This window comes from Palaemon carinicauda, chromosome 25 (assembly GCF_036898095.1).
Source record: "Palaemon carinicauda isolate YSFRI2023 chromosome 25, ASM3689809v2, whole genome shotgun sequence".
NCBI lineage: Eukaryota > Metazoa > Arthropoda > Malacostraca > Decapoda > Palaemonidae > Palaemon > Palaemon carinicauda.
This window is the reverse complement of record NC_090749.1, coordinates 94,447,302-94,463,042: the sequence shown is the minus strand read 5'-3', so window position 1 is coordinate 94,463,042 and position 15,741 is coordinate 94,447,302. Positions and strand designations below refer to the sequence as shown.

The 15,741-nt window shown below is 46.0% G+C and overlaps 1 protein-coding gene across 3 annotated transcripts in view; it reads left to right on the top strand.

Annotated features, from left to right (window-relative positions):
• The window catches only part of LOC137618716 (zinc finger protein OZF-like), a 912,062-nt gene that overhangs the window by 24,206 nt on the left and 872,115 nt on the right, over positions 1–15,741 (top strand). Inside the window, exon 2 of one of the 3 annotated variants that reach the window (XR_011039821.1) lies at positions 5,109–5,245. The exons of the other annotated variants lie outside the window; for them this stretch is intronic. The gene's annotated coding sequence lies outside the window, so the exon portion shown is untranslated. The remainder of the gene's footprint in view (positions 1–5,108; positions 5,246–15,741) is intronic. 3 annotated transcript variants of the gene reach the window in all.

Sequence of the window (15,741 nt, the reverse complement as noted above, 5' to 3'; positions counted from 1 at the left end):
CAATCTGAGCAGAGCGTCTCAGATAATGAGTACCGAGTGGTCTTTGGATCGTCTAGTAGCCAACAAAGTCCTGACTTTGTGGGGTTCCCCGACTGTGGATCTGTTCGCGACAGCATTGAACTTCATGCTTCCACTATACTGCTCCCCAGTCCCGGATCCCAAGGCGCTCTGGCAAGATGCCTTCCAACAACGGTGGGACAACATCAACGTGTAAGCCTTTCCCCGTTCAGTCTGATGAGGAGGGTGCTCAACAAGACCAGAATATCGGGCAATCTTTCAATGACACTCATATCTCCGCTATGGCATCACGTGGAATGGTTTCCGGACCTTCTGCAACTCCTAACGGAACTTCCGAGAGAACTCCCTCCACGACACGATCTACTCAGACAACCACATGCCAACATCTTCCACAAAGCCGTAGCTTCGCTACGATTTCACGCCCGGAGACTATCCAGCATCTCCTCGCTGAGAAAGGATTTTCGCAACAAGTTGCGATTAGGATGTCTGGACATCTGTGAAAATCATCCACATCTGTCTACTAGACAAAGTGGAAAGTCTTCTGTGGTTGGTGTCGTGGAAGGGGTATCTCTCCACTCGATGCCACTATTCCAACAATAGCGGAGTTCCTCGTGTATTTGCGGGAAGAAATGCGCCTTTCAGTCTCGGCGGTGAAAGGCTATCGCTCAGCCTTAAGTCTAGCTTTCAGGCTGAAAGGAATGGACATTTCTTCCTTGCTGGAACTTTCCCTCAGTTGAGAAAAGATTTTCGCAACAAGTTGCGATTAGGATGTCTGGACATCTGTGAAAATCATCCGCATCTGTCTACTAGGCAAAGTGGAAAGTCTTCTGTTGTTGGTGTCGTGGAAGGGGTATCTCTCCACTCGATGCCACTATTCCAACTATAGCGGAGTTCCTCGTGTATTTGCGGGAAGAAATGCGCCTTTCAGTCTCGGCGGTGAAAGACTATCGCTCAGCCTTAAGTCTAGCTTTCAGGCTGAAAGGAATGGACATTTCTTCCTTGCTGGAACTTTCCCTCAGTCGGAAGTGAGACCTCCTCCATGGAACGTGGTTCGAGTTCTCAGGTCTCTTAAGAGATCTCCCTATGAACCATTACGCCAGGCTTCAGATCGCCACCTAACTTGGAAGACGGTGTTCCTACTAGCTTTGGCATCGTCCAAGCGAGTCAGTGAACTTCATGGTCTCTCATATAACATCGCCCATTCAAGGGGAAGGAGGGAGGTAACGTTCAAGTTCGTCCCTGAGTTTATTGCTAAGACTCAGAATCCGAGGGTGCCGGAACCTCAGTTCAACTCCTTCCAGATTTCGAGTCTTCGTTCTGTAACAGATGACCCAGACCATCTCATACTGTGCCCAATAAGGAGTCTGAGGCTATATCTCAAAAGAACGGCTGCAGTCCGTCCTCAAGTGCAAGCATTGTTTGTTAGCCCTGGGAGGACTAAGAGGAGGGTCACCAAGAATACCATTCCGGCATGGATTCGTAGGGTGATCCATCTGTCCCTGAATCCAGACCCTCCTCCGTCACATCGCCCTAGAGCACATGATGTCAGGGGCGTAGCTACGTCCCTGGCCTTCAAGAAGAGTTTCTCAGTAACGCAGGTTCTTTAGGCTGGGGTGTGGAAGCGTCGGACGACCTTCACAGCCCAATACCTGCAAGACGTGACCCACAGGAGGCTCGATACGTTCTCTATCGGCCTTGTGGTGGCTGCACAACAGCTGGTTTAGTACCTCAGGCTCCTTAGTGGACAAGTAGCAGAAGGTTGAGGGCATTGTTACCCGGTCTTAGTCTGCATGAATGAAAAGGTTTGTCTGGCCCTTATTGTTTTCTTCATCTTCTCCTCTCTTGGGAAAAGCAGCATCCTGGTTTCTCTGCACAGCTGACCTCAAACCACTGCAGGTAAACCATGTTTCCTTGTGTTCCTAGTATTAAGCTAATACTGTCATGTCCCCATACCCTGACGAGGTGGTATTGGGAGAGTCCTAGCCTAAAGTTTCCATCTAAAGGACTACAGGTCAACTTCCTAGGACGAGTCACACTTTATTATACCTTCACACACAGCTTGTGTAGGCCGCCGTCCTTGCGTAGCAAGGTTCTAGCGGGGTGCAGGGACTCCTTATTTTTGAGTGCTGACACACTCAAATAATGAGTCCCCGGGCGAAGCCAAAAGCTAGTACTGGCTGGGACTTTCCACCCATCCTAATGGGTGAGTCACTCCTATTAAATAGCGTGGTTTGTATGTCAGTTACGGAACAAAAGACAAATTTGTAGATAATTTGTATTTTTCCTAACTATACAAACCTTAACTATTTAATAAAACTTGCCTGCCAGCCCTATCCCCCTTGAAGTCCTACCTCCAAGCAAAGTGAGCTCAAGCACAGGTGTGTGTGAGGGGGGGGGGGGGGGTGTTTAGCAAGCTACCCTCCCTACCCCCCCGCTAACTAGCAGTGGGGTAGTAAACCCTCGTTTAAATTCTAATGGCATGCAGAAGTTCCATCATTTACTGGCGGGTATTTCTGTGGTGTTGATGACTGACAACACTACAGTCGTGGCTCAGGTGAACAAGCAAGGCAGTACCTTTAGGCAGCACCTTTGCCATCTAGCAGTGGAGATGCTAAGAGGGGCAGAAGACAACTCATTGTTCCTATCAGCCTGCTTCATTCCAGGCTAGAGGAATGTGCTTGCAGACAATCTAAGCAGAGTGACTCGGATGATGGGCTCCGAGTGGTCTTTGAATCATCTAGTAGCCAACAGTCATAACTTTGTGAGGTTCTCCAACTGTGGATCTGTTCGCAACATCCCTGAACAATAGGCTCCCTCTCTACTGCTCCCCAGTTCCGGTTCCTCAGGCTTTCTGGAAAAATGCATTCCAGCAACGGGGAGACAACATCGACGTTTAGGCCTTTCCCCTGTTTTGTCTGATGAGAAGGGTTCTCAACAAGACTAGATCATCTAAGAACCTGTTAATGACCCTCATAGCTCCGCTATATCATCACGCCAAATGGTTCCTGGACCTTCTTCATATTCTGACGGAGGTTCCGAGAGAGCTCCCTCAACAACACAATTTACTCAGACAACCACATGTGAACATCATTCACAAAGCCATAGTATCCCCGTGACTTCACGCCTGGAGATTATCCAGCATCTCCTCCTTCAGAGAAACTTTTTGCAACAGGTTGTGAAAAGGATGTCTGGATACCTTCGAAGGTCTTCTGCTTCAGTCTACCAGGCCAAGTGAAGTTTCTTATGTGGTTGGTATCATGGAAAGGGGTATCTCTCCCCTTTATGCCACTATTCCAGCAATAGTGGAGTTCCTCGTTCACCTTCGGGAAGAAAAAATCCTCTCGGTCTCGGCGGTGAAAGGCTACTTCTCAGTAAGGCTGAAAGTAGTCAATATTTCCTCTTCGTTGGAATTTTCTCTCCTCATACAGAGTTCCGAGCTTATCTGCCCTCAGTCAGAAGTTATACCACCTCCATGGCACGTGGTTCTTGTCTCAGTCCCTGAAGGGTGCCCCCTACAAACCATTACGCCAGGCATCAGATCCCCACCTGACTCTGAAGACAGTTTTCCTATTTGCATTGGCCTCAGCCGAGAGAGTTAGCAAATTTCACAGTCTTTCACACGACGTCTCCCACTCAAGGGGATGGGGGGGAGGTAATGTTTGGCTTCGTCCCTGAGTTTATCGGCTAGACTTAGAATCTGGGAGTAGCAGAGCCTAGATTTAGGCCCTTCTGGATTGGGAGTCTTCATAACGTAACCGATGATCAAGATTAACTGTTACTTTGTCCAGTGAGGAGTTTGAGGTACTCTCTCAAGAGAACAGCAGCAGCTCACCCCCAAGTGTCAGCATGGAGAAGATCAAGGGGAAGATCACCAAAAATACCATCTCTGCTTGGATTCGGAGGGTCACTGACCTGGCCCTGAATCTCGATCCTCCTCCATAGATGAGACAACCCAGAGTTCATGACGTTAAGCGCATCGGCTCGTTCCTTACGTTCAAGAAGAACTACTCCGTGATGCAGGTCTTACAAGCGGGCTTGTGGAAGTATCTTAAGACCTTCACCCCCACTACCTGGAAGATGTGCCCCACATGAACATGGAGACGTTCTCCATTGGCCTTGTGGTGGCTGCACAACAAGTGCTTTAAATACCTCAGGCTTCTTGAGGAACAAGTAGCAGATGGTTAAGGGCAAAGGTTACCCAGGATTAGTCTGGGATGAATGTTAAGAATGACTGGCTCTTTGTCTCTTTCATTTTCCCCTCTCTTGGGGAACAGCACCTACGATCCTCTGCAAGTTTGCCTCATCTGTTTGCAGTTAAAGCCATTTCCTTGCGTAACCAAACATAGAAATAATGCTTGTTGCCTCCCCATACCCCCAGGCGAGGTGGGATTAGGTAACGTCTATGGTTGATTCAGAGTCCTATGTTTCTGAGAAATCTTACCTAGACTAGTCACACTGCTAGTTTCACACAATCACACAGATTGCTCAGGCAGCTAAGCAGGTTTTGCACAGATTTTAGTGAGGTATCAGGGTTTCTCCCTGTTACATGCAGAGCATGTACGGGGAAAACCCCTGGGTCAAACACCAGCCAGTTGGTTTGGACTTCCACCCTCCTAAAGGATGATTCTTCCCTAATAAAGAGCAAAAGGGTTTGTATTTAGTGTCGGAACAAATGACAAATTTGAAAGTAATTTGTATTTTTCCTAACGATACAAACCTTAAGCTCTTTGGCCCACCATTACTTGTGCCCTTGTAAGTCCTGTTTGCAATCAAAAGTGATGAGACAACACAGGTGTGTGTGAGCAGGGTAGCAGGCTACCCCTCCACCCCCGCCAACTAGTGGTGAGGTAGTTACACCTAGCTAAAAGTCTTATGGCTAGTCCTCCAGCTTCCCCAAAATTATATCCCAAATAAAGAGCTCAAGATTTGTATCGTTAGGAAAAATACAAATTACTTAGAAATTTGTCATATTTATTATGTCCCCTTTCTTCAAAGAAGGTGGAGTCGGGCAATGTATAGATTATGAACGGGCTCACCCCTACTGTGTACTAGTCTATTCACCTCCCATTGAAATCTTTTACTCCTTCCAGCACTGATTGGCGAGACTTGTCATCCTACGAGGAAAACGAGGTGTCAGGCTGCCTCTTGAGGAGCTCCTATGAAGCACATTAGGTTATCCTGGGACAGTAGCCAGCCAGTTGGTTTGAGGTTCTCAACCCACCTTAAGGTGAGTCTCCTACGTAAGGAACGGAAGGTTTGTATGCTGCACTGGAACAAATGACAATGGTTCCGTAACTGGAATACAAACCAACGCTATTTATAGGGGATATATAGGGGTATTACTTTCGGCTAAGCTGAAAGGAAAAGCCAATAGAATTTAGCGAGTGTTAACCAACCATACTGCTAGTTAGCGGGGGGATGGGGGTGTTAGTAGCTTCCTCTCTCAACTACACACCTGTGACTGTGCTTTGCTTTGCTTTTGGCTCGGATGGAGAACGGTTGTTACTGCTCCTCTTCCTTACCAATTTGGACAGCCATTACTAATCACTTTTTTTGTTTTTTTCTTTTCAGTTTGTGTGTGCCTTCCCTGCCAGCCATGCGTACCTGCCCTGGGCTCGTTGATTGGCAAGTCAGCAGCCTGTTCTTCTCCAGCGCGTCAGCAGCCTTTGGCTGCACACCTGTCTCTTTCCTGTCGTTCCCCAACAACTTGTCGCTCTCCAAAAGAGGAAAGCAAACGTCACATCGGCTCTAAGAACCAGCCTCCCGATAGGTGCCAACGTTCGTTAGATTTCCAGCGCTGATTTGAGCAACGTCGATTGTGGGAAGAGAGGCCTGCAAGACCTTCTCCTCCTCGAGCTCTTGAACTCCCACCTGAAAGACGAAAGTCTCCTCCCCATCGTTCACCGTCGCCTCGTTCTCCTCTCCGCAAATGCAGAACATCACGCTCGCCTGGGAGAGCGGAAAAAAGCAAGCTGCAGGAATTCAAGATTCCGAAGAGACCACCTTCACGGTCGATTCCTGTTGGTCGGAAGGAGACTGCAGCTCCGCATCCTCCCTTTAACTCCTCCTGGATGTCAGATAAGGCTCCCTTGTGGGATCCTTCTTCGTTGTTCTATATGGGGTAACTTTCCAACAGTGCCACAATCGGTCCGCAGCCGTGAATTGCAAAATCATGTTTTATTCATAGTTTGTTGTTCTCTTTATATCAATGCATTATGATTTTGAGTTTTTTATTCATAGTTTGATGTTATATCTGTTCCAAAATATTGAGTTTGGAACCTTGGTTAGGGCAGTAACCCAAGCCATTACGGCAGGTATCCCACCTGCCCATCCTTCGGGAACTCCCAGGATTCCCCTGGAAGAGTCCTCCTCTACATTTTCAGACCCAAGGCGAAGATCCACGGTCCCTCCCCGTCAAGAAACTTTGGTTTCTTCTCCCCTGAAGCGGAAAAGAGGAGTCGCTGATGAAGTAGCTTCACGTAGGGTCAAGCTGACCCCTGTCAGGTCGTCCAAGGGGAGGTCAAGTGTTGCCATGCCCACTTCTCCTCACCCTCCTGCTCCTCACTCATCGATTCAGTCAGAGTTCTCTCTCTGGGAAGAGTCCTTAACTGACTCTTTCTGGCCTTTGCTTATTGAGGAAGTCCCACGAGATCCCAGAGTAGTCTCGAAACCTGTGGAAGAGTCCATCCTTCCCCCTACGGGTGACCAACAGAAGGTCGTTCCATCCAAACCTCCTGTGCTAGAGACTTTCTTCCCTCCAAGGAAAGAGTTTAAGGATTCAAGAACTCTGCCAAAGTCCTCATTGGGGATTACAGGACCTGCAGAGTGGGTCAAGCAGTCTACATTTGACCACTTCGATAACGACCACGACCCACCCCGAGATGATGTCTCGTGTGTGGAAGACAACGATTCGGCTGCCAGTTCTTCTTCAGAAGCTGAACAGGAAGAATCAGAACAGGGCATCGGGCAGGTTATAGCTTGCGTGAGTTCACTCAATGGGTTGGCAGACCCATTGATGGCTCCTCAGGAGGGCAAGGTGATGGTCTTGGACCACGTCTTTGGCACTCGGAATCCCCCAAGTACAGCGAAGCCTTGCCCTGGTCTCAGGGACTGAAGAATGCCCGACGGAAGGTGTCTGCCCAGCTCTCCGAGTCCTCTAGCTCTCTTCGATCAGGCTCATCCTTAAAACTACTGCGACATCTGAGTGTCCAGCAGAGAGATTTTTAAAAGGTCCTTGACGAGTCTCCCGGCTCTTCCTCTTCACCATTCCTTAGAGGAACTTATGAAGGGGATCTCTCTAGAGAGACTCTTCGGGTTTCAAGTTTACTTCTCAGCTTCGGAAATTCTAAACAAAGAGAAAGTGGCGAAGTATGCCATGCAGGCTACTTTTTGGCTGGATTTATGGTTGAGATCAGTGAGAAACCTGGTGCAGACAAAGGGTTTTTCTAAAGAAGGCTCCCGGAAAGCAATGGAGGCCTACTTCCTGTCGGGTATTTGGACTAATGAGTTCGTTGCCCACCAAGTAGTGAACTATTGGGCGAACACCATCTTAAGGCTTAGAGATGCAATAATCGAGAGATTCCATTTTCAAGTCCCCAAACTGTGAGATAGCGAAATTCCGAAACTCCTCTCTGAAGGGTTCCTCCTTGTTCAAGCTGGGGGATGTCGAGTGAGCTGCGGAGAGATGGAGAAAGTCCTACCAGGACTCCCTCCTCTATAGGGCCTTAACATCCCGCTCTTACAGACTACGTTCTCTCCCGCAGATGAACCAACAGAAACCAATGACGAACAGGAGTGCGGCAACAGACAACAAGGTGTCTAAAAGTCGTCCTGTGGAGGGAAGTATCCTAGAGGAGTCAGCCGTGGCTGCAAATGCTATGTGATTCCCCTGCTTGTCCACCAGTGGGGGAATGCCTGCATTGCTGCTGGAAGAGCTGGATGCAGCTTGGGACTGAACCCTGGATAGTCTCCGTGATTAGTTCAGGGTATCGTGTCCCGTTCACTCAATCTCTCCCCCCACTGATCAAGACTCTAGTGTCAACTAGCTCCTATGCAAAGGGATCTGCAAAGAAGCTGGCTCCTCGGGCTGAAGTCCAGACCATGTTGAAGAAGGGCACCCTCTAAAAATTCCTCGGCGACTCCCCAGGCTTTTCCAGTCGACTTGTTTATGTGAAAAAGGCGTCTGGAGGCTTGAGACCAGTCATCGACCTCTCAGCTCTGAACAAGTTTGTTAAACAAACCTCGGTCAGCACGGATATGGTTTAGTGGTTTGCGGACTGTAGCCAGATGTAGCACGCAGACTGCCTAGTGTCTGAATGCCAACCACACTCCAACATTCACTAAACAAAAAGATGAAATGATGGAATTCCCATAAATCTGGGCAAAAGGTAAACAATCAAGAGAACTGGGCACTGGACACCACCCTTCGAGATTTTATACTAGGCAAGGGAACCCAGCAAGAACCTCAAATTTCCCTATTATCTTTTCATGGGTTCCCCGTCTCTCTTTGCAGTGCTATGAATGGAGTTCTAAATAAGAGCAATATGCTTTTTAGGTAGCAGGTTTCCTCATTATATTTCAAGTTATTTGAACATTACAAATATTAGAAGAGAAAAAGAATGTTACATTGAAAAACAAACTTCAGGCTGGAACGGGGAATATTCTAGGTGAGGAAGTGCATTGAAATAGTATTAAAAAAAGATTATTCAAATAATTGAGAGAGAAAAACAAATTTCATATTTGTGAAAATACAGGTCTACAAAACCAGGAGAGATAAATCTCTTTATACAGAACCTCTTTGGAATCAATCCTCTAGATATTTAATCTACATATACAAGTAGAAATAAAGACCAACATAAGTGTAAATATTTGGGCTAAATTCAAATGTAATATGACAGGTCACTTCAGTTAGTATCAAAGGGATTGTAAAACAATATTACCTATCTCTACATTCTCATTTTAACATCAGAAAGAGGCCCTTCCTCTAGATTGCATAGTAACACACAAAAAAGAAAAAATAATTCATTCATTATAAGTCAGACAAGGGGTGAGACCACAGGACTTCATGTACACCCTAGATCTAAATGATGCATATTTCCAGATCCCAATCCATCCGTCTTCAAAGAAATATCTCAAAATCAAACTAGACAAAAAGTAATACCAGTTCAAGGTAATGTGCTTCGGTCTTTCCACAGTACCTCATGTTTTCACGAGTGTTCACCCTAGTGTCATTTTGGGCTCACAGAATCGCCATCCGTCTCCTATGCTATCTGGAAGAGTGGTTGAGTCTAGCAGACTCGGTGGCGCCCTTTCTTCAGCACAATTACAAACTTCTGGGACTCTGCCAAGATCTGTGAATCTTGGTTACCTCAAGAAGTCATCTCTGCTTCCCTCTTAACGACTGGTATACTTAGGAATAATAATAGACACCAATCTTCACAAAGCCTTCCCATCACACGAGAGGGTAGTGAAGCTGAGGAAGGTTGCAAGACCTTTCCTCAGATAAGAACTCCCACCCCAAAGGTGGTTATGTCTCCTCGGGCACCTATCATCCATGGTCCATCTAGTTCTCAACGCCTGCCTGATAGGATACGATCTCTCCAGTAATGACTAAAGTCCAACTAGAATCAGGCCTTTGATTCCCCGGACATTGCGATCTCATGGGACCAGAAGAACGGACGGACTTCGAGTGGTGGGTGGCAGACGAGAATCTACTAAAGGGTGTTGACCTTCTTGTCCCTCCCCCAGGACTTGATGCTCTTCTCAGATACATCAAAAGAAGGGGTTGGGCCCATATGCTGCACCACTCGACCTCCAGCCTGTGGTCAGAGTTCGAAATGTACAGTACCAGCACATAAATCTCTTAGAGATGAAAGCTGCCTTTTTGGCCCTTAAACAGGTCCAGCAGTTCCTGGCGGGCCATTCAGGGGAGGTAATGAGTGACAACACCACAACAGTAGCTTACATTAACAAGCAAGGTGGTACTTTTTTGCAGCCCGTATCCCATCTGACAATAAAGATAGTGAGATGGGCACAATTCAACTCGGTGACCCTATTTGCTCCTTTCATTCCCAGGAAAAGTAATGTGCTTGCGGACAACCTTAGCAGAGCGACTTAGATGGTGGGCTTTGAGTGGTCTTTGGATCATCTAGTAGCCAACAAAGTCCTTACATTGTGGGGTTCCCTGACGGTGGATCTGTTTACAACGGCCTTGAACTTCAGGCTCCCATTGTACTGTACTGCTCCCCAGTCCCTGACCCCAAAGCTCTCTGGCAAGATACATTCCAACATCGGTGGAACAACTTCAACATTTACGCCTTTCCTCGTTCTGTCTGATGAAGAGGGCACTCAACAAGACCGGAACATCGGTCAATCTCTCAATGACCCTCATAGCTCCGCTATGGCATCACGCAGAATGGTTCAAGTAACTTCTACAACTCCTAACGGAGCTTGTGAGAGAGCTCCCTCCGCGAATGATCTACTCAGACAACCGCATGCCAACATATTCCACAAGCCGTAGCTTCTTGACAACTTCATGCCTGGAGACTATCCAGCACCTCCTCTCTCAGAGAGGATTTTCGCAACAAGTTAAGGAAAAGGATAGCTGGACACCTGAGAATATCTTCAACTTCAGTCTACCTGCCAAAGTGGAATATCTTCTGTTGTTGGTGTCATGGAATGGGTATCTCTCTCCTCAATGCCACTATCCCAGCAATAGCAGAGTTTCTTGTGTATTTGCATGAGAAAACGCTCCTCTCAGTTTCGGAAGTAAAAGGTTTGTATTGTTAGGAAAAATACAAATGACTTCCAAATTTGTCAGCTTTTATACATAAACTATAAAGAGAGACTTATGTCAGCCTCTTCAAGATGAAAACATTCCCTGCAAGTTTAAACTTCGGAAGTTCAACCGACTCAACTACCTGATTAGGAAGGTCATTCCACAACTTGGTCACAGCATGAATAAAACTTCTATAGTACTATTTTAGCATTGAACTAGTAGCTGGATTGACCACCAGTTTAGAACAGTAGCATACTTGGCATCAACCTGAGGCAGAGAAGAAATATATGCCTGTCACATGGTGTGGGCAATTAAATAATGATATGATGGGAGGCAGTTAATCAGACGATTTTTACATCGTAAGAGGATTCATTTTCTAAGTTAATTTTCACAACAAAAATGAGCCTAAATCTTCTTCAAAGTGAGTGAAATAGAACTTTTAATCTTGGGATTACATAACAGAAGAAATACAAGTTTCTCGCTGACTTTACAATTACTGGAACAATTATAATGGTAATTAACTTGTAAATAAAAGATACATAGGGGGAGAACGGATGCAGAGCAAGTTACTGTTAATCTGCTTCCATCAGTAGAATAGTAATTTACCTCAAGTCTCAATTCTGACTTATTAACTAAACATTACTGTCAAGCAAGAGTGAGGGACACACACATAATACTTGTCTCACGTTAGAAGTCTACTGCGATCACAACCTAGTGGAGTGTAATGGTCGCCCAGAGACGAAGGGGGCACGCGTCCATCTCCCGCGTCTGACTCCCCTCACTCTACTTCCAAGGATGAGTTTTTATGGCACCTGTCTGTATGGGGGTCAGGTGCTTCCGCTAGGCGATAGGTGGTATCCTTCTCCTACGTGATAGCTGCAATCTAGGTCGCCCAGGTCTAGGTTGCCCCACCTTAAAGCCCCCAGCTTTTGTCCAACCTCCCTCATGCTTTGACCTGGGAAGTAAAAGAATGACAACAGTTTACAGTCTACATTAATGGTGCAACTCTTTCTTCAGGCCAGTTGGCTTGTGACATAATTTAGGTTGAACTGATTTACATAATACACATTTAACTCTATAGATATATTTTGTCTTGTGACATGCCAACCTCGTTCTTTCGGGATTGAAAGTGGTTGTGCATGTGGCACCCCAGTGGGCTAACTGGGTATTAAAGAGGAGAGATGCAGTAACGGCACACTTTTCGAGCTAGGTAGAGATGTCTCGATCACATACATCTTCACTTCCTCTTGGGCTAATGGTATCGAGAACACTGTTGACAGGGGAAAAAGAAGTGTTGCGACTCTGCCGAGCAGTGAATATCAATAGCGGTGTTCCTTCTAGATCAACTCTCCCAAGCTTCCTCCTCTTAGCCCAGTAAACCAGTGCCAAAGAAACTGCCGGTGAAGCCCAGACCGCTATCTGCATCTCCAGGGTCCTCTGCCTCGAGAAGGGATGGGGACTGTGCTCCATACTTTTGCCCTTCAACCTGGTTGTGCCAGGAAGGGTGGTAGAGGAAGCAGTGGTTGACAGGATTGGCAAACGCCTTTTCCAGCTGCAGCCAGTATCGGGATACTCATCAAGACATCAGGCAATGTGGCCGTGACACGGTGCATAAATTTGATTGGTAGTAGAAGTCCTTCAGACCAAACACTGCCTTCCTGTTATAAGTTCTCGTCCTGTAGTGGTTTGCGGACTTTGGCCAGAGGTAGCACCCGAACTGCCTAGTGTCTGAATACCGACCACATTCCAACGTTCACTACACAAAAAATATACAACGGTGGATTACCCAAAAATCTGGGTTAAAGGCAAACAATCAAGGATGAACTGGGCACTGGGCACCACCCCTTGATTTTATACTGGGCAAGGGGACCTAGCAAGAACCTTACTTCCTCCTTATCTTCCCTTGCCTTGAGCTTGCTGAATAAACGTGTGGCATTACAGCCGATTCATTCTGGGAAAATGAGCAGTATACATGGATTGCTCTATCTTCTTTAGGTAAGATATCTTCAAACATAGGTAATGCGTCAGAACATTCGGTGAAAGGGACAAATTTTTAGTACTGATAACAGGACACAGTGTGGGAGAAAAAAATTATGATACTAAGAAAAAAACAGTGGCTGAGAAGGGGACAAAATGGTGAAAGGAACTGGAATGAAATGCTGTCTTCATAAAAACAAGAAAAATATTTATTTGTAAATGAAACAAAAAATCTATATCATTCCCAAGAAGTACCTAACGCTATGCTACAAACATCTACTGTACATGTTATAGTACATCATAAATGCAACCGTGTGTATTGCCTGGGTGGTCCAACTATCTTAACAAACAACACTACTCCTACACTAAGCTTAAAGGAGAACCTCGCAACACTGTGGTTTTATGACATCTGTAATGACCAGTAAGATACCTGAAAAATCAATATCAAGTCAACCATCTATTAAGAACACATAAAACTGTGAAAATACTGTACTGCAATAGTTTTCCCTAAAGCAATACTGTCCTTATCAGTATCCATTCTACCATTAGGCTGCAAAGTTACTTAAAAATTCTTAGCTTCTGAATAGTATGGCCGCATACGACGCTGTGCAGGTCTTTGTGGGCTTATGATAGCAATGTCTAGAAAATCTCCAATTGTAAACTGGCAATGTGATAAGGTTTTGTTGTCATCGAGACTTTTCTGACCAACAACAGTAGTGCCTAAATCTCTCCTTCTTGGAAGGGGTTTTGATAATTCTGGAAAGATTCAGACTAAACTCGAACACAGTCCCACTCCTCCTAGCATCTGAATTCACTTCCTGGACCAACGACCAGATATTCCATTTCAATAGCTCCTGTGAAGTATTAATGTTTATGACACAATCTCATATAACGAGATTCTTCCTGGTTATACTTCGCACACCGAAACAAAATAGTCATCAACTTTACGGCGTTGACTGCCGAACACGAACAATAGACAACGGCCTTATAATGCCTTTGTTTACATCCCCTCCACAAACTGTTTATGCTTATCCGAAATAAAAACTACTCGTTTTTGTGTTATTCAGTTTAACAACAAAGTAAAGTGCTTCCAGTTAACAGGCAAGATAATATGAATAAAAAGCAGCAACACTGACCACTAAACACTATGGTAACAGGCAATAAGCAACTTCATCTTCCTATGTACTCAGGAGAATAACCTAAACTTCTCTCCCTACTGGGTGTAAGAGCCTGCTGTCAGTACCTGTTTAAAAGAAATAATACTGATTAAGGCACTTTTTTGGGGGGACACTTGATGACTTTATACAATATAGAAAAATTAAAACATTTTTTTCATACACACAACGGATTTTGAGCAAAGCGAAAAATCTATTTTTGGGTGATATGGCCATGTCATCCTGATGGAAGGTTCCTTTAGGCAGCTTTCTAAGGGATATTTGGCTACAGTGATACTCCCAGAGAATTAACCATAGGTTTCCAGAATTCTAACTCCTGGCGCGAGTATCCTTAATATAACTTTTAAGGATATCGCATAATATCAGGGGACGTATTTCTTGATACGACACATGGCAATCTTCACCCCGAAGTAGATTTTACGCTTTGAGGGAGAAGAGTGGCGAAGTAGAAGGGGAGCCGTTATCAAGGTTGCCTGGTGGATCCCCTCCCCGTACTACTACAGTGAACTATTCCTTGTTGCATTTAAATGTACCAACCGTGTGTCACACGATCGTACATAGTAACGGCATTTCATTTTATGTATATATTATGCTTGTATCTTCGCTCTCCCCTCGCACTGACAAGAACCTGAAATAACATCTGATTTTCTCACCGTTAACTGTTAACCGGTAAGCTTTTCGGTTGAACATGAAATTGCCTGTTATGTCTTTTGTGCCCTTTTTTACCTGGAATCTATGTATATAAAAGTGAGTGTTCTGTAATAAAGTTACTCAGTTGCTTTCATCCTGCCTTTGAGTCATCACAACCTTCTCTCGGCACGTTACATTGGTGACCCCGGAAGAGGACTCGCTCCTCCCGCCTTCACCCCCCGCCCCTCACTGGTATTATAGAGGACTCTACAGAAGTTGGCGCTGCGCCATTCAAACTTTCATCATTCGCCAGCGGAGAGGCGCCTGCTTGGTTTCAGCGCGCAAAAGTCCAGTTTTGCTCAACCACCAAAGCAGATTTTGTTCTCGCAGCGATATCCAAGGACACCTTCCCGGAAATATACGACTGGCTTTGTGAACAAGGAGACATCCCAATAGCATATGACACCCTCAAAACATACCTTCTGCAACAGTACTCGCTGTCGCCAGCCACCCGTATAGCAAGGCTTTTTCAGCTCTCTCAACAACCGTTGGGGGACCAAAGGGCTTCACTCGCCCTCAGGTAAATGACCAGTATCGCTCGCCTGCAACCTGCCGTAGACGGCTCTCCTCGTGAGATGAACCTACTTCGTGCCCTTTGGATACGCCGTTTACCCTAACCTGTACGCGCTTCCATACCCGATGTCGATAGTTTACCCATAAAGGACTTGATGACCAAAGACGACTCCCTTATGGACAGTCACTTCAAGACCTTCAAGACCTCCATCAACGCCTCCACTCCTGACGAAGAGGATGCCTATTCACCGTCAACCGAAGCTGACGTGAATGCCGTAAGACATACACGCTTACCCCGTGACGTGCTGAAGCGGCAACAAAGCCACCCACCACCCACCACTCGCTCGCGACCCAACCAACGACTTCTACAGCCATTTACTGCCTCCCATCGGCTGCAGTTTTGCTATTACCACAACAGATTCGGGGCAGCCGCGAAGAAATGTGCCAAGAATTGTCAGTGGCCAAAAAACATGTAAGTAGGCCATCGCTCTTGGCTGTGGCCTCCCGTGTTTCTAATCTTTTATTTTTACATGATGCAGGAACTGGTGTGCAATTTTTGGTAGACAAGGGTGCTTGTCATTCTCTTTTGCC